The sequence below is a fragment of the Balaenoptera physalus genome (assembly GCF_965194825.1).
Source record: "Balaenoptera physalus genome assembly, chromosome: 3".
NCBI lineage: Eukaryota > Metazoa > Chordata > Mammalia > Artiodactyla > Balaenopteridae > Balaenoptera > Balaenoptera physalus.
Window position 1 is genome coordinate 166,159,764 of NC_138890.1, and position 22,617 is coordinate 166,182,380.

The following is a 22,617-nucleotide window of genomic DNA, read 5'->3' on the forward strand; positions in this document are numbered from 1 at the left end:
CTTATGAACAGTATTCTATGCTATTTTATGTGGATGTGGTTAGTCTCTGCTTCTTTGACTATTCTGTGATATTAGTAAGTGAACTCTGGTTCTCTTGGAGCCTATATTTCTTCTCTGTTCCCTTCTCACACCTATGCTTTACTATGCCCATCACCGGAGGCTCTGCAGCAATCCAGACAAGGACTTTGGAAAATCAAGCCTTCATTAGGCTTCCAGCCTGAGCTGTGGGCTCCTGTCCAGCTTCACCAGGAATTTTGCTTTGGGAGGTATTAGTCAGTGGTCTACTATTAATAAAATGCCTTTCATTTCTACTTTTCCTATTAATCATCCTCAACCTCAGTGAAAAATCCAAATAGAAGAATTCTTAGCTTCCTGGTATAAAATATCATCAAATACCTCCAAACCCAACCCAGGTTCCTAATGACCCATCTCATTCCTAAGTCCACATAAGTCCCTTGAATGTGTAGTTGATTATGATCTTTTTCTTTTTACTGTAATGTGTATAAAGCTCTTAGTATGGTACTTGAAGCATAGTTAGTGCTTAATAAATTTTTCAATAATTATTACTTCATCCTTAAACACAATAAATTAAAATATCATTTAGCTCTTGAAACAATTACTGTATACCTCATCCCTTCGTATAATGACTGTGTTGGAATTCAGGCTATGCAGTGTCTTAGATGTTTCTAGTTACCTGAGGGTCACCCACTGATGGAGTGAAATCACTTAAATAAGAACACCCCTGAAGAGGATTTAGGATTATGCACCTTTAAGAGTCTTTTCAATGTTGCCACTTTGCATTGGTTGCACTTTTGATTGCACATCATTAGATGTTCCACTGCTTACCACACAAACTCCTTGCTTGTTAAGCCAATGATTGACCAAGTTCAAGTTACTTTGATGACTCTAAGTAGGTTACAGCAAGAGAAGAAAATAAAATACATCTCTAAAATATGACACACGGGAAAAAAAAAAAAGGTGCTGAAATTTATGACTGTTTCATGGATATCAAGCTATTTACAAGTTTTGAAAACAATGATAATGAAAATGATCATGCTTTACATTGATATAGAACAATTTCTAACATTTATTTTGTTTCACGATTTTCATAATGTCCTTGCAACTGTTTAACTATATATCATACATTTCTATTTTTGTGAATGTTATCCTATGATATTTTATGTGGGTGTGGCTCACCTCTGCTACATTTACAAGTAAATGATGAAAAGCAATGGGAAATACCTTTTAAAGCGTTGATGTCAAAAGGGATAGTAATAAAAGTATAAATTTGAGGCTGCTATGTTTACTGATAGAATAATCCTAGATTCAAGATGAAACAAATATTTTTGTTCACTGCAGCCTTTCAAATGAATTAGAAAAAAATGATTTCAGAATTCCTCAGGAAAAGACAGATAATACACTAAATGTGACTTGTATCCAACCAAAAATATAAAGGGAGTTTAAATAAAATTTTCATAGCCTGAGCCAATACAGCCTCATTCACAAAATAAGTTATACTTTTCACGTGTGATTTAATCAGATACCAGAGTTTAAGATATCTCATATTATCAAGACTTTATTTTACTGGTGGTGAAACATAATGTCAGTAACGGTGTTTTTGGTACTATGAAACATGCAAATTCTTTCTCTTTTTTTCCCTCCAATTTATTTGACATCTCAAATCAGGCAACTTTTGAGTGACGGTTTGGGGTAATGTTATCTGCAACAGCCTTGGATGTTTCCTTTCATCCTGGGATCACTCACTTTAATAAAAATGTTAACTTACTTTTGCATCACTCCTTAAAATGTATTAAGTACTTCATGTGATTTGTCTGGCTTGGTCTGCAGAAGAATCCTAGAAGGTAGGTTTGGCATGTTTGTATAGGACAGTGCAGCATGGTGGCCAATGGCACAGATGTTGGTTCCAAAGTCCCTGGGTTCGAACCCTCCCTTTGTCCTCATTCCTTCGGCATGTGATCACTGGCAAGTAGCCCAACCTGTTTCCTCACCTAGAAGGAGAGGACAGCTACCTCACAGTGGTAAGAATTGAGCTGATAGATGTGAGTTGCTTGGAGCGCCCCCTGGCTGTAGCAGTCATGACGCCAGCCCCTGCTGTCCTTGTTTTACACAGGAGTAAAGAAAGCCTTGCTCAGAGAGGTTATGTGCCTTTTTAGAGAACCTTTTTTTCCTTTCCTTTTTGGAAAGTGAATTCTTCATTGAGAAACAAAGAGAAAGGGGCTGATTAGCGCAAGGAAGAACAATGAAAAATTAAATAACTGTGAAGTTTGTCATTTTCAAGAATCATTTGTTTAAGAAAAGACTTCTACCTTGTTTATTTCTGGAATAATTTGCCTTCGGGGGCATATAATCACAAAAGAGCTAGTATTTAAATATGCTACAAAAAAAGAAAGCAGCTTTTCATTTTCTATGTATGATATCAAAAGACTTTTCTTAACAATGGATTATTTCTGTGATGACAAGGGTATTTAATACATTTAGATGTATTTCTAATGTTTTATTCTTCATTTGGTAGCTACTAGTTGATGTTGATCATATAAATGACTCACATATATTTTTTTCATTTCAATTCAGGTGTATACAGAATGTTATAGACTAAATGTTTGTTTTCCCTCAAAATTCATATGTTGAAATCCTAACCTGCATGTGCTAACCTGAATAACTTCACAACTATTCTATTTCATGGCATCCCTGTACATGCCAAGATCTTTCTTCTTTCCATGTGGATATTTGCTTTGATATAGTTGATCCCTCACAAGAATGATTTTTCTCTTCCATTCCTCCTCCTCCTTTCCTAACCCTATGCCTGGAGCCCCTGATTGCCTCCTTTGGGCTCCTGCATCAGCCACTGTCTTGGTTCTCATTTTGGCTTTGAATTGTATAGGGATTTCCACATAACTGTTCCAAGCACACCTATCTTTCCCCTTCAATCAGACTAAAATCCAGCTCAGTGAAGACCACATTCATGCAACCACTGTGCCACGTGCTTGGGAATTATTACTTGGAAGAATACATTTCATCCAGGCCATCTCAAATGATCATGTAAAGAAAACAAGTGTTAATCAGGAGAGTTCTAGCCTATAATCCATCTATTAACTACAACCAATCTTTTGACTTTAACCATCTAACCAACCACCTATCCAACTCTCCTTGGATGTCTGAAAGGCACTGAAAACTCTCTTTTGACCCCCTGATTATGTCAAATCCCTTGTCAGATGCTCTCATATTTCTACCTATTTTAAAGTTTTACTTTTTTTGTATAATTATTTGCTTAATATCTGATTGTCTCACTGGATTACAGCAGATAATGACTGTTTTTGCCCAGTATTGTATCCCACATATATATGAGAACAAAGGAAGGAAGGCAGGAAGAAAGGAGGGCAAACAGAAAGAAAAAAATGAGAAATCTCCAGTTTACTGCTAAAGCTTCAACGGCTGTTAGTCCCCTTAGCAGCATGATTTGATGTTTCTTTGTAGACTGCACTAATGTTTCCAAACAAAATTGCTTTTAAAATATAACATCAAGAGCAATTTCCATTTCAAAATTTTGCCAGTTATTGAAAATGTCTTCAGTGGTGTTACAAATGGTCTTGAAGAGTCCCCAGATGTTCTAGGCATTAGTAATGGGTGTCTGTGACTGTCTCCTAAAAACTGCTTATCTAGTTACCTCTAAACAAAGAGAAAAAAAAAGCCTGGCGAAGAAATTATCATGCTGTGTGTAAAATAAGTGCAGCAGTGAGACGCACTGTGCACCGACGGAGCAGACATGGGCAGGGCGATGGTGGCCAGGCTGGGACCGGGGCTGCTGCTTCTGGCACTGCTCTTACCTACGCAGATTTATTCAAATCAAACAACTGTCGTAACACCTTCAAGTAACTCCTCCCAGCACACGTCAGCTGCCCCCAGTCCAGCGAATGCCACCACCAAGGCAAGTGACGGTGCTCTGCAGTCAACAGCCAGTCTCTTGGTGATCTTGGTCTCCCTTCTACATCTCTACTGTTAAGAGACTCAGGCCAGGAAACATCTATACTTCCCCATCCTCTAAACCCAATTCAGATGGCATCCAGACATCCAGTGTGACAAGGGAAAAAAAAAAAACAGGTCTTCATTGAATGAATCTGCAAGTTCCACACCTTATTTTATTGACAGAAACTGTTGAGGATCCCAAATCTGATTGGTTTGAAGAGCATGTGAAGGGTTTGACTAGATGATGAATGCCAATAGTAAATCTGCCGGAGTTTCCTGTACAAGATGAAGAGAGACAACATCCAAAATTGGTTAAGAGGTGATTTCCTTAAATGTGGCTTAAGAAGTATGGATTCATAAAACTCTACCTTGAAAGTGAGAATAGATTTTATCTTAGAGATAAAGAATGGGATGTGGAACAGAGATTCAGTTTTCATTTGGTTCATTAAATTTGTAAGGCCGTAAAACAATGAGGTAAAACAGAAAGCTTCTGTGATTCTATTTATATGTACATTAGAAGGAACTTCCAGGTGTTACTGTAAATCCTCAGTGTGTTGTTTCAGCACTACTAATTTAATGCTGATGTACTCCAGAGAAAATTTTATGTTAAGCTATCACTGTTCTCTTGGGAATTGAACTCTTTCCCTTGGGGTTTGGGTTTGACATTGCATTTGAATTTTTATATAGTCATTGATATGTACCAGGGCAACGATGGATTGGAATCTACCCCAAATCCAAGCATAATGAGTACATTTCACTTATATACTTATCAACTATTCTTATTCAAAAAGAGCACTAGATTCATTTAGCTAAACAGATAAAGAGTAGAATTACATTGATCTCAACTAATTTCAAGATGCTTTTTATTTCTGCATATGTCGAATACTTTTTACAGCTTAAAAAATGATCTGTTTTGAAGGTAAAATTGACAAATCTTGAAATTAAAAAGGCAAATATGTGAAGGAGCTAAACTATAACCAAATATATTTGGCAAGGGAAGACTGGAAGCTTGCTTCCATTAAATTCAGAAAAACTTTTATACTCTTTTCTGTAAATACTTCTTTTTAAACTGAATCAGAGTAGCCACATTTGGAACACTTTCTGTTATCATTCAATATTTTTAGATAGTTAGAACCTGGTCCTAAGCCTAAAGTGGGCTTGGTTTTGGAACGTAAATCTTTTCACAACTGCCTTGATGCACAGAGACCTGTTTAAAAATAGACACTCCCTAAAGTCTTTTCTTCGCACGGTCACACACTGATGCTTAGATGTTCCAAAATCTAATATGGCCACAGTAGTCTTGATAACCAAAGTCATTTTTTTTCCATCTTTAGAAATCTACACTGGAACAACCATATCCAACAGATCTCAAGTTACTGTGTGTGTGAATGAACATTCTCTTTTGTTTCATACCTGAATGCTGTACATCTATTTTGGATTGTATATTGTGTTTGTGTATTTACGCTTTGATTCATAGTAACTTCTCATGTTATGGAATTGATTTGTATTAAACACAAACTGTAAATAAAAAGAAATGGCTGCAAGAGCAAAAAAAAAAAAAAATAAGTGCAGCAAATAGCTCTATAAAATAATATTTTTAAAAGACTCTTTTTTTGTTTTGTTTTGCTTTGTTTTTTTAAATGTCCCAGAACCTTCCAACTGAAAATTAAAGTTGGTTAAAATTACTTTAGGACCAAGCCAAAATGCAGGAAAAAGAAAATGGCGTGCATTTACATCCTAAACCATAAAACATGCAAAGAAATAAAGATCTCCTTCTGGTCTATGATGAGACAGGATTCTCCCAGGGAGACCCTCCAACAGAAGGCTTACCCAGGTCTGCTGGAAACAATCTTCTAATTGTCACTGCCCAGAGTATCCAAAAACATTTATCTTGAAAGTTTTCTTCTAAATCTTGGGATCTCTGATATCAGACAAATTTCCCCACTTTTCTTAAAGATGTATCCCTCTACTCCTGCATACCAGGAGATTATTCAGTTATGCTGGTGTTTGTCCTGCTTACAAGGCCTTAGAGGGTATCTCCTTCAGCTGGGGCTCTCACACTTTGAGTGGGGAGCTCTTTGAAAATCAGGTTCAAAATCTTCACCCCCTAGAGAGTTCGTTTCCGTAATTCTAGACTGGGGGGTCCAGGAATTTGTCATTTTATTTTATTTTTAAGGTTCCATGAGTGATTCAGATGAATTCTCCCAGGTAAACCTAATATGGAAACCATGACATTATGGTCCTTAGCCCTTGAGAGGAGTTATATATACAAAGACTTTATTTGTCCTATTATGTCAGCAGAGATTTAAACTATTTAATATACTTGTTGTTTCTCTTTGATTTAAAACATTCTTATTTTCCCCCTATTTTCTTTCTTTTATTTTTTTTAACATCTTTATTGGAGTATAATTGCTTTACAATGGAGTGTTAGTTTCTGCTTTATAACAAAGTAAATCAGCTATACATATACATATATCCCCATATCTCCTCCCTCTTGCGTCTCCCTCCCACCCTCTTCCCCCTATTTTCTAGTGCAGTTCTTTCCTTCTCTCTCCCCTCCCCTGGAACCCTGTCTCCCTTCACCCGACAAATCTCAGATATTTTAACTTTACTAAGCAAATTGATCTCTCCAGTTCTTCTGATTTTGCCCAGCACATTTTTCTATGCATCCCATCTTGACATCACTTCCCTTTCTAGTAGCTCTTCAAGTCCAATATGTCCCCCTTTTTCTTCAACTAATTTGCCTCTAGGACCATCAGCCCTCACTGTCTGAGAGTCCTGATTTCACAGCATCTCTATTCTTCAGGATATTGTTTCACTTTGTACCCATATTTTCTTGCTTCAAACACATTTTAACTTTCTGGTTAGAAAGAACATTGTTAACTCTATATCACTTTTGATTGAGGGTTGGGTAAGGAAGTATGGATAATGAAGACTGATATAGATAAATATGTCCCTGTCTTTGCTAATAATCCTCTTAGAACTGTGCTTCCTAGATCTGGTTATGATAGTTTATGTGTTATGTTCCAATCAGAAGACCACTCTAGGTCTTTCAACAGAGGGAGTTTAATTTCAGGGAATTTATTCCTGGGTAATGGAAGGTCCGAGAAACCAAATAAGGGTGGTTGATGCACTCAGAAGATTAGTAACAGGAGGAATCTGTGCTCACTTGTAAGCCTGGAGAGACAATGGAAGGCAGAAGTGCTGCCAGAACCCAGGAAGCAGGGTCACCTTCAGGGAGTGAGGATCATGGCAGGCACATGGCGGAATCTGGACTTACGGGGCAGACCAGCCATTGCTGGGTACACTGCATGAAGCAGAGCCAGGGAGGGAAAACTTCCCTGGCTTCTCCCCAGTTCCTGACTTCTCTCCTTCTGCTCTCTGGTCTCTTCCAGTGCTTCTCACTGGTTGAACCTATGTAAAATCCAGGTGACAAGGGAGCCTTGGAAATGCAATTCCTTAGAGAAAGAGAGGAAAATGGATTTGAAAGCAAAAGAGACCTGACGGGCAGTTTCGGTACAAGAATAATCTCATAATGTATGAAGTTGCTCTTTTCTATCCAAGCAATAGTTACTCTCTATATCAAGGTACCTGATTATATGCCGTTATATGGTAAATGAGAGACTAGAGAATAATAAAACTGAAAAGAAACTGAGATGAAACCAAAGGATAAAAATCTGTATTTAAATTATGACCGACTCCTTTGTTCTGCCCAACAAAATCTATATCCCTCTTCTCTGTCGGAGCTGCTATTTCTTCTTGTCAGTGACCCTCTCAGCTTCCTATGTAAATGAATGGGATTAGGGGCTGTGGGAAGGGAGAGTGTGGTGGTAACTATAGTTTTTAACTTCTGGAGGGGAATGTGGGGCAAAGCAGGAAATAGCAGACAACTCTCGTGGGAAACTGAGGCAGAAGGTGAGTGACCATGTCTTTTTCTCCAACCCAGTCTCCCTGCTTCAAGCCTATGAAAAGGGAGCTAAGTGCATAAACCACAGGGAGACACAGAAACCAGAATGGTCCCCTAAAGATATTTATGTTGGAACCAAAAAATGGCACCAAGGTGCAGATGGTACCAGATACATTTAGATGATGCAGACCCCAGAAAGGGCTTCGACAAGCTGTCATGCACACACACAGCAATTGTGTTTTATGCAATTTACTTTTTCTGACCCAATGTAATGATGCTGTGCCAGGGTTGGATGCTAGTATCTTATCACCCTTTCTACTGCCCTGTATGCCTTTCTATCTTCAGTCCATTTCAATCTGGCATTGGTCAATCCCACTCCAAAAATTCCTCTCAGCACGACCTGCTAACTGCCAAATCCAATGGTAACTTTTCTCTTCGAAACTTCCTTTCATACGAGATAATTTTTTTTGGCTTTTCCTCCTAATTTTGGACTGCTTTTCCTGTTTTCTTCCTCTAATTTCCTTTTCATCCTAAATACCTATGGTCCCTGGGATTCCAAAATTGAGCTTCTTATCTCCTCTCAATCCATCTCCCTCTTTTCCTGGTACATGTTCCCTGGACCTCCCCATGCCTGCATTTAACTATAACCTGTACCCTCCTGCCTCTCATATCTTCTTTAGACTGGAAGTATCTCCTGAACTTCTGGCTTGATTTTCTGTTTGTGTACAGATCATCTTCACCTGGATGTTCTACCTTAAATTCAGCAAGTCCCAAACCAAACAGATTATTTTCCCTCCTCAAACCAATTCCTATCTCAGTTAACAGTAGCTTGTTAACTAGAAAGTCTATCAGTATCTTTGACCTCCTACAAGTCAAATTAGCAATTGTCACCTGTGCTTCTGAAGCATGAAATATACTACTCTCGTAATACCTTCCGCAGTGAATTTTTATTTGTCTCTTCCTTTGTCAGGCTGTGAGTTTACCAAAAGCAGGGACAGTATCTTATTCATCTCTGACTCCTCAGGGCTCAACTCACTGCACAGCTGATTCTCACCATCCTTTTCCCTCTCAAACATCCTGATCACTCTCCAAAAGGAATTATACAAAGGGTTACTTTCTCAGAGAATTCATGTTATCTTTCATTTTCTTAACAGTGTGTAGAGCACATGTTTATCTTTGCTAATTCATTTTAGAGAATTTGGACATAACTCTTTTATTTCCAGCTGCCTGAGGATATGAATTCCAGCCACTTGAGAAATGTGCAGGTTCTGAGCCATAAGAAATCAATTTGTCTAGACCATGAAGTTCATTGTAATGGGAATTTTACTTGTCGCCTATACTATATTTATTTTTACAAGGCGGATGAAAAGGATAAGTAATAATCTCTGACAAATTTTTGGTTATTCATCCCAGAGTTTCATAGATCTTCAATTATAGTCATATCACCTTTTTTATAGAGTAACTATTTTATTATCACTATTTGGAGTGCTCAAAGGAGGATAGCTAATTTTAAAAATTTCTAAGAATGTTTTCTTAATATAAAATTGATGAGTCTGTATATATCTCAATATTTCCTCAAGGACCTAACACATGTAATTTGAACTTACTTACATTTTAAATCTAGAACTTGGATGAATGAAATAACTCAAAAATCAAGTTTAGGTGAAACTTCTTAAATTCAGTCTTAGCCTTGGTTTCTCGGAAAACAGAATCTGAGGCAAAGATTTAAGGTACTAATGTATTCTTTGGGAGATGCAAGTCTAAGGCAGTAAGAGTGAGGAAAAGGTAAGCGAAGATGTGAAGGGATGCTTTACCAAACTTTACCAAACCGGTGGCTCCATCACAAAGAGCTGGGAAAAGACACTGCTGGGTCCCACAGGTGCATCTCCTCAGCACAGGGGAGGACAAAGAAGTCTGTTTGAATAGAGCAGTCCAAGGATGGAGGGAGGGTGGTTCCCTCCTGTCTCCTGGTGACCATTGGTCAAAGTTCACTCCACAAAGAGCTAGCTTCCTTGTATTTTGGGGTTGCATCATTCAGCTCTGCCTTGGCTGCTAAGAATGTCAAATTCCATCCTGTGAGGATGGCATTCTTTTTATTTCTTTGTTTTGTACAACCTTCATATTGCCAGTGGCCTAACCTAAGCTTTGTTGTTTGAATTTTGGAAGCAGCGGCAGGCCACACCCTGTAACCAAGGCTGGTGGGCCAGGCTGCTGGTGGCAATGAAGGGCAAAGGACTAGTGGGCCCCAACAAGGATCCAGGGGGCAGGAGATGCACATATAACTCCAGGAAGCGCATAGCATCCGAGTCAGAGGTGCTGACTCAACACTCTCCCCTTCCAAGTTTACAGAGAGGGAAGGGGAACAGAAGGCTTGCACAGACAAGTTGCATCACTCATGATGCATCACTCATGAACAAGTTGCTGTAAGTCATCGCAGATTGTTTTTTAAATTGAGCTACAATTGACATATAACATTGTATGTCTTCACTGTACAACATAATGATCTGATACATGTATATATTGTGAATCACCACAATAAGTCTAGTTCACATGCATCACCACACATAATTACAAAAAGTTTTTTCTTGTCATGAGAATTTCTAAGACTTCTCTTAGTAACTTTCAAATATACAATTTATTAACTATTGTCACCATCATCACAGATATTTGACCTGGAAAAAAGCACTGAAAGCTAAAGTGTCCTCACAGTTTTTAAAAAAATTCTGATATTAGACTTGGAGAAGTCTGGCCTATCCTTTGGTGTAGGATGACTCCATGATGAAACACCTCTGTGACTTTTCTGATGAAATTTTCTAGTCTGCTTTCCCTTTTAAGAGAATCTAGGTATCTTGTCGCTGACTTTTGCTTTAATAAATATAGGAACCTGGAAAAATGAGTGACCTACAGTTTTCAGCGATTAGAGTCATGCATGGAGGAGTATTATTCTGAGAACTTCTGACTCTGCTACCTTGCTGAGTTTGAAGCATTATTTTCAGAGGAATGTACGTCTTGGCCTCAGCTGCATATCGGATATTCTATGTATTTTTCTTTGGTTGGAGAACAGAGCCAAGAGGATGCTTTGCTTTCATTGGTCCTATTTAAAACAACCACAGTGTTCATACCTCTCCCCCTGGAGATGGTCTAAATTTATGGTCTATGGGGGATTATACAGGGTCTTCTGTCAGCACACAGTAGTCAAAGCATAGTTTGGCTTTCATTGGGTGATTTCCAGTTCACCCTTATTAGGTTTACTTTTCTTCTATTCCTGGTTCTATTGTCAATTCCTCACATCTGCATTTCTTGCTTTTTTTGGTTCTTGGATCCATGGTAGAGTGCCATCTGTTCATCTCTAGCACAAAAACAGATCCTGAGCCTTCCCCCTTCTCCCCAAAGAGTCTTTGCTACTAGAAACTACACTGAAATTCATAAGGGGCAAAAATAACTAATTAAGTGAAAGTTTACTTTTTCCTAGAGCTAAAGCATTTGTAGCGGTCACCTAGAGCTGGTTCATGAGCTGGCACTGCCCAGCAGGGGGCTGGTTAAATCCACTGCCAGCTGTAGTGCTATGAAACCAGGCTCCTGGGGTGGAAATCAGAACCCAGTTGGTGCTTCCAGGAATAACGTGAAACTATAGATTGAAGAGGAAATCAGGAAACAATTTATAAGTCTTTCATGGGTAAAATTGTTGCTGGCATTCATTGAATATAAATGGCTAGGGCCCCAGGTGATCTGGTCAATCTTTTTTACGTGTGTGGAAACAATTATTGGGATGTTAAGATACTTTTGAGTGTTGATGGTGGTGTCTCTGAATGGCTGGGGTTACTGGTGTTCTTTACTTTCTTGTTTATCTGCAGAGTCTGTGAATGAGAATGCATTGTTTTTATGATAAGAGAAAGTAGCATTTTACATTACAAAATAAAAGCAGTTGGAAAGTTTAATTTAAAATACATTTTTTTGGTCAGTTATGCCTACTATTTTCCACAAAGTGTGTATAATTTTTTAAACTGTGCAAACTGGAGGAAAATTTCTTTTTCTAAAACATTTGTTTATACTATTTGTCCTTTCATGTGTCTTATTATAATTTTTAATAATTAAGGTGTTTCTAATACAAATCTCACAGAGAAGGAATAAAAAATGATCGGAGTAAGAAATAATGTTCTGAAAATGACATGAAACATTAGAGAACTTCCCTGTGATGCCCTAAAAATGTACCAACGTATGTAAAACAAGTCGTTAGGGATTATACATTTGTTATAAAGCCATCGTTTTGAACTGTTCTCTTGACCTATTTAATTTTGTCCAACTCTTTTTTGACCAAATTAAATGCTACGAGTAGAGAGTGGAGCTCGTTCCAATTTTTGTTGACTCCAGGTACCAGCAACTCATCTTTAAATCTTTCATTAAAGGAAAAACCAAGCTTTATTAAGCACTGGGAATCTCTTTTAAGCAAGGACCTGGTGCTTTTGCATCATGCTTTCTCAGGTAAGGAAGTCTCCTTTTCAGGTTCTGATTCCTCCTTCCTCCCCCCCTTCCTCCCCTCCCCTCCCCTTGCCTACATCCCCCGCTTCTTCCTCTCCCCCTCTCCTCCCTCTTCTTTCTTCCTCTCCAGGCTCTGTGGCTCCATTTCCACCTTTTCCCTCCACCCACTTCCCTGCCCCTCATCTCTTCTCTTTACTTCTCTTTTTTCCTTCCCCCCTCCTTTCTCTGCCCTCCTTTCTTCTCTTCATTTTTATTCTCTTCTTTTCCCCTTTCATTAAAAAAAAAATGGAATTTAAAAACAAAACAAAACAAATGAAAAGAAACAGGTACTAATTATAGGTTTTTTCCTGTTCCCTGGGAATTAATGGAAAGATTGATTCAGTTACATCTCAAGGGAACTTCTTAACCATTTAACTCTATTTTAATTTCATCCCTGTAACAGAGACTAACTTCCTCAATAGGCTCATTGTCATGTTTTGTCTTATTTCACTAGGTCATGAGTTAATTGAACATTATGTTAAAAAGTCAATATATGGCTTTAATTGTACTTAATCGTGTTAATGCTGAATGAACTTTTGTGTCATGTAAGTTAAAAACTTCATAGCTTCATAGTTTACATAACATGATGAGATAAACACCAGGGTGATGAGGTTAATACAGGTTAATTAATATAGTTCAGGCTTTTGCTCTGATTTATTTTATTTAATCCAGAAATAACCTTAAAACAATTTAATTTTCACTATAGTTCTTATTTTTGGTTTTATCAGATTTATTTTAGAGAAATAAAACCTTGCAAAATACTTAAAGACTCCTTTGTACCCTATCACAATCCCATTCCCCTCTCTACCCCAGAAGGAGTCACTCTCTTTAAAGCTGTGTGTATCATTTCTAGCTATGTTTTCATATTTCTACTATATACATATTTTTTTATTGACAGTATTATAATTATTGTGTGTGCTTTTAACCTACATAAATGTCACCATGTTGCTGCATATGTGTTTTTCATACTACATTATATTTTTGAGATCTATCTATGTAGTACATGGAGATCTGCTTCTTTCATCTTAAATACCCTAAAGTGTCCCCTGACACTCTATGATTTAATGAGTTGAAAAGATTTGCACTTACTTTGATTATTGATATATTTGGATTTATTCTAAACTTTTCTGTTTACCGTATTTTTTTTTTGCTTTTTTCATTCTCTTTTCTTGCCATTGACTAGATAATTGATAGTTTTCTTATTCCTATTATTTTTTTCTCTGGGGAGTTGAAAGTACTTAAATTAAAAAAATTTAAAATAAACTTTATTTATTGAATAATTTTTGATTGACAGAAAATTACAAAGATAACACAGATTTCCCATGTATCCTACAACACATTTCTCCTACTATTAATATATTACATTATTGTGATATATTTTTTATAATTAATAAACCAATGTTGATGCACTGTTAATAAATAAAGACCATATTTTTTTTCAGATATCCTAGTTTTTACCTAATCCCTTTCTGTTCTAAGATCCCATTCAGGACACAACATTATATTTAGTTGTCATGTCTCCCTAGGATCCTCTTGGCTATGATAGTTTCTCATACTTTCCTTGCTTCTGATGACTTTGACAGTCTTGAGAAATACTTGTCAGATTTTTGGTAGAATGTCCCGCTATTGGGATTTTTCTGATGTTTTCATCATTATTCGTCAGAGGTTATGGTTTTCTGGGAGGAAGACCACAGGGATAAAGTGCCATTTTCATCACATCACGTCAAGGGTACATACTATCAACATGACCTCTCACGGCTAATGTTGACCTTCAGCACGTGAAAGCAGAGGCTGAGTTTGCCAGGTTTTTCTACAGTGAAGTTACTCGTTTTCTCTCTCTTTTCATACTGTGTTTCTGGAAAAAATTCACCAGAATGAAGAAAGAGAAGCATAGCCTACCCTTAAGAGGTGGGGAGTTATACTCTTCCAGAGTTTATACATAAATTATTTGGAATTCTTCTGGACAGGATATATGTTTATTCTCCCCATTTTACTTATTTAGTCAATCATTTGTAAAACCATTGTGAACTGCTGGATATGTATTTGACTCTTTGTGTTATTTCTTTGCTCAATTAGTTTCAGCTTTGGCCATCAGACCCCAAATTTTAGTATACATAGTAAAGTGCAATTTTTTTCTAATGATTTTGAAATTAACAACAGATTTTTAGCTTGCTTTAACTCTAATGATTTTTCTATTTATTATTGTCTAGAATTTTGTTGCACTTTTTTGAAATGCAAACTTATTTTTTATCAAAATAATCAATGGTTAACTAAATATATCAAAATATTTAATAGTCATTGTGAACCTTCTAGCTTCACTTTTTTTCCTTGAAGTAAATCCTTAAGCAATCACATTAGCAAGGACTTGTGGGTGGTCAGTTCTTGTACTCTTAATGCTAGAGGAGCCCAAGATTTAAGTGAGGCTTCTCAGTCATGAGACAGAAAATTAGTTTAGGTTGTTCTCATGCTCCAAGCAGTTAATTCTGGATATTTACTCTACAAGTAAAAATGATGTAAGTTGGATCAAATGTCTTCATGGAAACAATGGGAAAATAAAGGGTGTGGTCCCACTGAAGAACCTGATACTTAACTGTTTATGAAATGACCATAAACCCTGACTTGAAACCATGTATGTATTTTTTGCTTTCAGATTTTTTCTATCACAGCTGGATTTTTGTCTCCCTCTTTTAATTAACTTTTGCATTGGACTCCTGAGTTGCCCTGTTTCCTTCTATCTGTCTTTTCCAATTCATCCCATTTTTCTGACAGGTTATTTATTTCTAAGGTGAATTCATCACACTGCCTGCTGATTCCTCAGATGTACATCCTTCAGGAATTCCAAGAAACCTGAGGATAAAATCAAAACTTTAGGTGCTTCATGGTCTGGCCCCTACACAACTTTTGTATCTATTCTGACATTTGCCATCTCCACCCACTGCCCCTGCCTATGCCCACAAGACTTCTGCCTTTTGGATGTGCTATGATTTCTTCCCAGGTCTTCCTAACTGCTGCAGGTTCCTCTGCCTAGAAAACACTTGCCCTCATTTTTCCTTTTGGAAAACTGACCCCCAAACTGATCAAAACACCAGCTTTTGAGGTTAGTGGGATCTGATGCTACCCAGGCTCAACGGATAGTGCTTTTCTCCGTTCTCTGTTAGCGCTTACTCTCAAGGCATTATCTTTGTTTATGTTTTACCTGCCTTCCCCCAACCAAGTTGAGAACGTTTTAAAGTTGGCTCTGGACCTTGTCCTATTCATCTTTGTATTTCAGGCAATTAACATTAACAGGCAATTAACAAATAATGAATAATAATAACAGTTAATGAATAAACACCTGTAAATATTTATTGAGGGATAAGCAATCTGCTAGTAGAAGTTAAATCTTACTATTAGTTAATAAAGCATCACACCAAGTCCAGTTGATGGTCCAAAACATTGCTCCTTGAGTGCCCTTTGGCTCATGACAATTTGACTTCAGACAAATGTCGGGGTATCTTTCCTCTATTACTTCATCTTTCTCCCTTTCTCCCATTTCTCCTGTCCTTTTGGTCCCAATGGTCCTCTTTGTACTTTTAAAAAACACTTTTTTGTCTTCCTGGTCTTATTTTTTCTCATCCTCTGGCTCTGCCTATCCATTTCTATCTGGATTTAGCCTCTGTAGAGTGGGTTAGAAATGTGGTTTCCTCAGTTCCTATGAGTAGGGTGAGGGGATGAAAAATTGGCCCTACTTCATCCAGCCTTATGTAGATTGTGTACAAAACTAACTCTTCCTTTGCAAATATTCACCACCTCTAAGCATAAAGCTAGGGGGTGATTGTAATTCTAAGGAATGTCTGTCTCATTTCTTTCCCTCGTCAAAGACTACCTCCAATTATTCTAGGTTAACACAGGCCAGGGTTCCAGGAGAAGGGAACTAAGTGTCCCCTAAGTGGATAGGTATAAGGGAAAGTGGGGGGAGATGATCCTGCCTCCGTTAATTGTCCCAGAACTATATAGAATGTGTACAAATTATTAAGGAGGAAAATGTTCTTATATTTTACCCATCATGCCTCATAGACCTAAGCATTCAGTCACCATTATAAGTTTACACCTTCCATACCATCTGTCAGAATAAGAATACTTTTCCCTACCTACTCTGCACACCCCTTAATCTGGCCCTATCTCATGCCCTCCCCACTTTCTCAAACTCTTTCACTATGATCTCTTGCACAGCCTCTTTCTGAAATGTTTCCTTCACCCTTTTCCTCTTGACTGAAAGCTGGGTCTCTTCCAAGGATATCCTGTGAAGAGAAGACTGTTTTCTCTGAGCATCTTAGGTACCTCAGAACCTGGTGGAGGGACCACTGTCTTCCTTGCTTCCCATTGTGTGAAACACACATATTTTGACCCAACTGTATGTTTTAGTCTAGCTCTCAGAAGAATTTGGCTCATTGGAAAATGTCAATATTAAAAAGGCAAATATTTCAAAGACTGGAAACAAATATGTAAATGAAGTCTAAAATATAAAATCTTCAATAAAGTATTATTTTTAAACTAAGCACTGTGCAATATTGGTGTGTCATGCTGAGCATAAATGATACTTTGGACCATTCAGATTCATTTTTCAGTACACCTAGGGAAATTATCTTTGCAGCAGAACACATAGTTTGGGATGCTTTGGCATAAAAAATGGAAAGATGACATATGAATGGAATCTAATAAGCATCACCTCTGGTCTTTTTCTATACTCTGGTCTTAAGAAAGCAGCATATATTAATAATGCAAAACTCAATGGAAACATAGATGACATTTTAGAATTTCATTGAGCCTCATTACTGCAAATGAAATTTCTCAAAACATATCTACTATCATTTGATTTTTTTTTTTTTTTAATTTCTGGGAACCCACACCAAATGTCAAGTGAAAGAAACGAAGACATGAAAAAGCATCCTGAGTCCTGAATCTTAGTTCTGGATCTACTGTATGCTAGTTGGACTTGTCATTCACTTTTCTGAGCCTTAGTTTTCCCTACTGTAAGATGAAGGTGCTGCATAGGTGGCTTCTAAGGGATATTCCAATTCTGTTAATTCACGAAATAACACAACTAGAGTTGCTGAACTCCTGTGGGTGAGCCAATGAGCATTTTGTTAGATGAGGCTGTATTTGGTGTATTCACTACCAAGAATCTTGATTGTCTTGGTGTCTTATGGTCATGAGAGGTTTCCCTGCAGATTATCAACCTCCTATGTCTATCAAAAACTCATATTATGGAAAATGTCAACCTTACTTTGGCCTCTGTATCTAAAATACCTTGAATATTTGTTTTCTCTATAGAGGCTGTGCTGTCAAATTTTGTGACAGTTATGGGGATTCCTTGTGGTCCGGTCAATGGCAGCAGTGTTTGTGGGATCAGTATGGTCCTGTAGAAAAGGGGACAAGTTTGAAATCCCCAGGCCTGGGTTTCCATCCTGGTTTCAGTCTTTTACCCATGTCACAGAAGGTTCATTGTAACTCCTAAGTGAGGGATCTCAAGAGACACTAGACAAAAATTGTTCTGCCTATGTTTTCCTCTAAGAATTTTATAATATCCGGGCTTACATTTAGGTCTTTAATCCATTTTACAATGAGATATCACCTCACACCAGTCAGAATGGCCATCATTAAAAAGTCTACAAACAATAAATGCTGGAGAGGGTGTGGAGAAAAGGGAACCCTCTTGCACTGTTGGTGGGAATATAAATTGGTACAGCCACTATGGAGAACAGTATGGAGGTTCCTTAAAAAACTAAAAATAGAGCTACCATATGATCCAGCAATCCCACTCCTGGGCACATATCTGGAGAAAACCATGGTTTGAAAGGATACATGCACCCCAATGCTCATCGTAGCACTATTTACAATAGCCAAGACACAGAAGCAACCTAAGTGTCCATCGACAGAGGAATGGATAAAGAAGCTATGGTACATATATAAATGGAATATTACTCAGCCATAAAAACATGAAATAATGCCATTTGCAGCAACATGGATAGACCTGGAGATTATTATACTAAGTGAAGTAAGTCAGACAGAGAAAGACAAGTATCATATGATATCGCTTACATGTGGGATCTTAAAAAAATGATACAAATGAACTTATTTACAAAACAGAAATAGACTCACAGACTTAGAGAACGAATTTATGGTTACCAGGGGGGAAGGGTTGGGGGGGAAGGGTAGATTGGGAGATTGGGATTGACATATACACACTGCTATATTTAAAATAGATAACCACAGGACCTACTGTATAGCACAGGGAACTCTTCTCATTATTCTGTAATAACCTAAATGGGAAAAGAACTTGAAAAAGAATAGATACATGTATATGTATAAGTGAATCACTTTGCTGTACACCTGAAAGTAACACAACATTGTTAATCAACTATATCCAATATGAAATAAAAAATTTTTTAAATGTTCAAAAAAATACAGAGAGGAGATTTGAGAGAAGGATGCCTTTTGAAAGAGTTCTTGGAATTCTGTGAGTCTTATCTCCTATCCACAAGCTATTAATGAGATCATTTGGGAGCTTTAACAAGAAAGCCATTTGAATAGGCTGAATTTCTCCTTCTGAGGATGGGCACAATGGCCTGAAATTATCTCTTGCTTGAACAAACCTCTTGCCCCAGAGAGATGGCTGGTGGTGTGTTCTGAGGACTTCATTGATGGAATAGGGGCTGTCTTGGGTCCTGCATGGGTTTTTCCTGTGGGCCAAATGTAAAAGAGCTGACCTGGAGTCATCTGATATTTTTCCTGAGATGACCTCCTTGGAGTGTGATGGGACTCCAGTGGAAAGAGCACGTCTATGGAGTGAACAAGCAGAAACCAAGCCGGAGGGCCAAGAGACATGCGGGGGAAATCTGTGCATCTCCTGGGTCTTGGGACCTGTTGTCATAGAGTCCATGAAGGTGCCCATAAGAGATGGAGTCAGCTTTCTCATGTGCCAGCCCCTTAGCAGGCAGTCAGCATAGACAGGACCAGAAGGTAGGGAGTCTCTGTGCCCTTCCCCCTCTTCCCTTCCTCTGTCTGATGAAGAGGAAAGCTAGAGGCAGCATGGTGGGGCTGGACAGGTCAGGGAGAAGGTGAAAGAACAACCAGGCAAGGAGACTGAGGTTCCCTTCTGGGCTTTCTGCTTGGGGAAACGATCAGATGTGATTACCAAATTGTGACAGTGAACTGGCTGTGCCTTTAATTTCCTCAGCGTGACCAATAAAGTCTTGAGTCTGTCCAACTTTTCTTCCATTTTAAAGGGACACAGGGAGACAAAAATACAGATCTGCCTTAACTTACAATTGGGTCATGTCCTGGTAAACCCACTGGAAGTTGAAAATATCATAAGTCGAAATGCATTTAATACATACACCTGACCTACCCAGCACCATAACTTAGCCTAGCCTACCATAAACATGCTCAGAACACTTACATTAGTCTACAGTTGGGCAACATTACCTAACACAAAGCCTGTTTTATAATAAAGTGTTGAGTATCTCATGTAATTAAATACGGTGAATACAGAATGGTTGTAGGTATATTGGTTGTTTGCCCTGTGATCACAGCGCTGACTGGAGGCTGAAGCTGCAGCTTCCCAGCATCACGAGGGTGTTCTACTACACGTCGCTAGTCTGAGAAAAGGTCAAAATTCAAAATTTGAAATTTCTATTGAATGCGTATGACTTTCACACCATCGTAAAGTTGAAAAAGCTTAAGTCAACAATCCTTAAGGCAGGGACCGTTCTGTAAAGTTGCATTCTGGATATGTCACAGGTCAGATGGTTCCATGCCCCTGTTACCCTTAGACGGCACCACTGAGGGCAGTTTCGTCATCCGCCTGATCCTGTTTCCTTATCTCTAAGTTAGAGATGATGGCGCCATCTTTGTGCAGAGTGAGAGTGATAATGACGATGAAGAGTTTCATTCTTGGTAGAAGTTTGAACAACGCTACCTTCTTTCAAACCTTCCTACTTAATTTAAAATTATTTCATAAAATAATAGCTTTGATTTGATTGCAACCTTCTAGGAGGAGGAAGAAGTTTAGAGTAAAAAGCAAGTTGAAATGCTCCAATTTCATTCTGACCAAAGGGTTTCTTCCCCCATCTTCACAGCCACCTTGCCTTTTGGTCTCCAACAGTGGCAGGCAGGTAATGTGCTCCGTTTTCCTTTTGTTCTGGCAGCCAGCAATGGGGGCCATGGGATTTCCATCTCTCCTCAAAAGAGATGGGGGTGTGGAACACAGCTCACCTACTATGAGAGCACTTGACAAAACAACGCCTATTTTTAAAATCCACGGATGCTGTAAATTTTCTCGGCGAACTCTTAATAGCAAGGGAAAGAGAAGTTCTGTTCTGGCAGGGCTTCAGAAACTGTCACCTTCTCTTCTGCTGGCTGTGGGGTGGCAGCAAGCAGTGACAGTAAACAGGGGACACGAGAGTAGACCTTTAGCAAAAGCTATGATTAAATGCCAAAGAGACTCAAGTATCCACCTGTATTCCTCTCCCCCCAGCCTTTCACATGCTTCGGAACCTCAGTGCCTCAAATGAAATAAAACTGTTCCTTTGAAGCATAGTTCCTGTTGTTTTCCTACTACTCTTTGTGTGAGAAAGCGTTACGTATGTAGCTCTGTTTTGAGATTGCTTCTGTGTTGGGTGCAAAAATATGAGCAGTCCTCACATCAGAATTGTCAGGGGTTACAAAACTGTGGTCCATTTTATTGGGTAAAGGAGATCTCTGTGAGCCCTCAGTGGTTATGGATGGGAATTCAGCACAAGATGATTTAGGGGCTTCAGCTGATGTTTCTGCTATTGTCATGCTGCGCTGGGCAGACTCCTGTCACCGTGGGTCAAAATAAAGATGACACACAGACCCGTCTGTATCAGAATCTGGAATAACAGGCAAAGAAACAGAAAAGCCACCAATCAACGTGACTCACTCGGTCCATAAAGCTTCAAACTGGACTTTTAGTATCTCAATCTTACTTATAAATAGACAGCTTCAGGCCACCCAACAAGTGAGGAAATATTGCAACATTTCCAGTGGCAGAAAAGCCCCTCCTTTAGTTCTCAGCATGGACTAATTACTGTAGCACAAATGCTCAGGAAGTCAGGCAGAGAAGTCAGGTCTGCATATGACAACTGTTTCTGGACGGTTTTAGTCTAATACTCAAAACTTACTTTCACCAGAAATTTGATAGAACTGTTGAAAAGCACATTTTGGGTGATAACAAACATAGCAGATTTATCTGTCATTCTTTGTCTTTTTTAATTAAAAAAGTCTGTTGATGTAATATGAGTATAAAGATTAATAAGTCAAGTTGTATTAGAGGAGATTTAATGAAAAACAGCTGTCCCCTGTCCTACCCTTTCTCACCCCTGAGTTCCATTCCAAAGAGCAAATTATTTCTAAATCAGTCCTGCTTTATTCACCCTGATATTTATTTCTGTTTCTAAAGAAAATATCTATGCTTGCTCTCCCCCTGTTTATCCACTTTAGGAATGATCTATCGTCTTCCTATCGTAGAAGATACAGATTTTGGAAGTACATTTTTTGAGACTGTTCAGTGGACAGTCTTCAGCCAGCTGCCTTCTCTGGGAGCCAAGAAGGGGAAGGGCCCGGAGACCTCCCTTCTTACTACTCCCTTAACTTGTGCTTCTGTTTTCAGTAAGGCTCTTCTGAAGCCTGTTCTGGTACAGTATCTCCACAGAATAGCTTTACATCTCCTGTTAGGCCGAGGGAACGTAGCAATGGTGGGAAGATGTGTTGGCGGGAGGAGGGCCGGAAGTGAGTTCTCCTTACACAGACTTTCCACTCATTCATGTGTTTTGAGCCCCTCGTTTTACCCTCACCCTCCATGGTACCTGACGCCTCCAACACCTGAGCCTGTCCTGGGTCCTGAGGCTCAAACCGGTTATCTTATCATTGGCTTCGTCCTCTGCTGTCTCTTAGAAATCAGCTTTTACACATCTACCAGACTCGGTATCACTTTGTGTCCCAAAATGTGTTGATCTCTTTCTCTTTCTGCCTTTTTCCTTTTAATTTCTATTTATCTGGGTAGGTTTTAAACCTTCTTTTTGTCATTTTTCTTTTTTATTTTAGGGGCTTGGGAAAGGAACAAGGATAAAAAGCATTTTTAATGGCCCAGCTTTTGCCTCCTTATCTGAGATTGCTTTTTACCATGGAGTCATGCCGGCCTGAGA

General features: G+C 38.5%; 1 long non-coding RNA gene and 1 pseudogene across 2 annotated transcripts in view; one reads left to right on the top strand and one right to left on the bottom strand.

Annotated features, from left to right (window-relative positions):
• The window catches only part of LOC309659093, a 357,758-nt gene that overhangs the window by 274,304 nt on the left and 60,837 nt on the right, over nucleotides 1-22,617 (bottom strand). The window lies entirely within an intron of this gene.
• Nucleotides 3,632-5,533, top strand: LOC309658013 (signal transducer CD24 pseudogene; annotated as a pseudogene). Its single transcript, XR_014268342.1, has 2 exons — nucleotides 3,632-4,359; nucleotides 5,319-5,533. The product of XR_014268342.1 is annotated as a signal transducer CD24 pseudogene (transcript).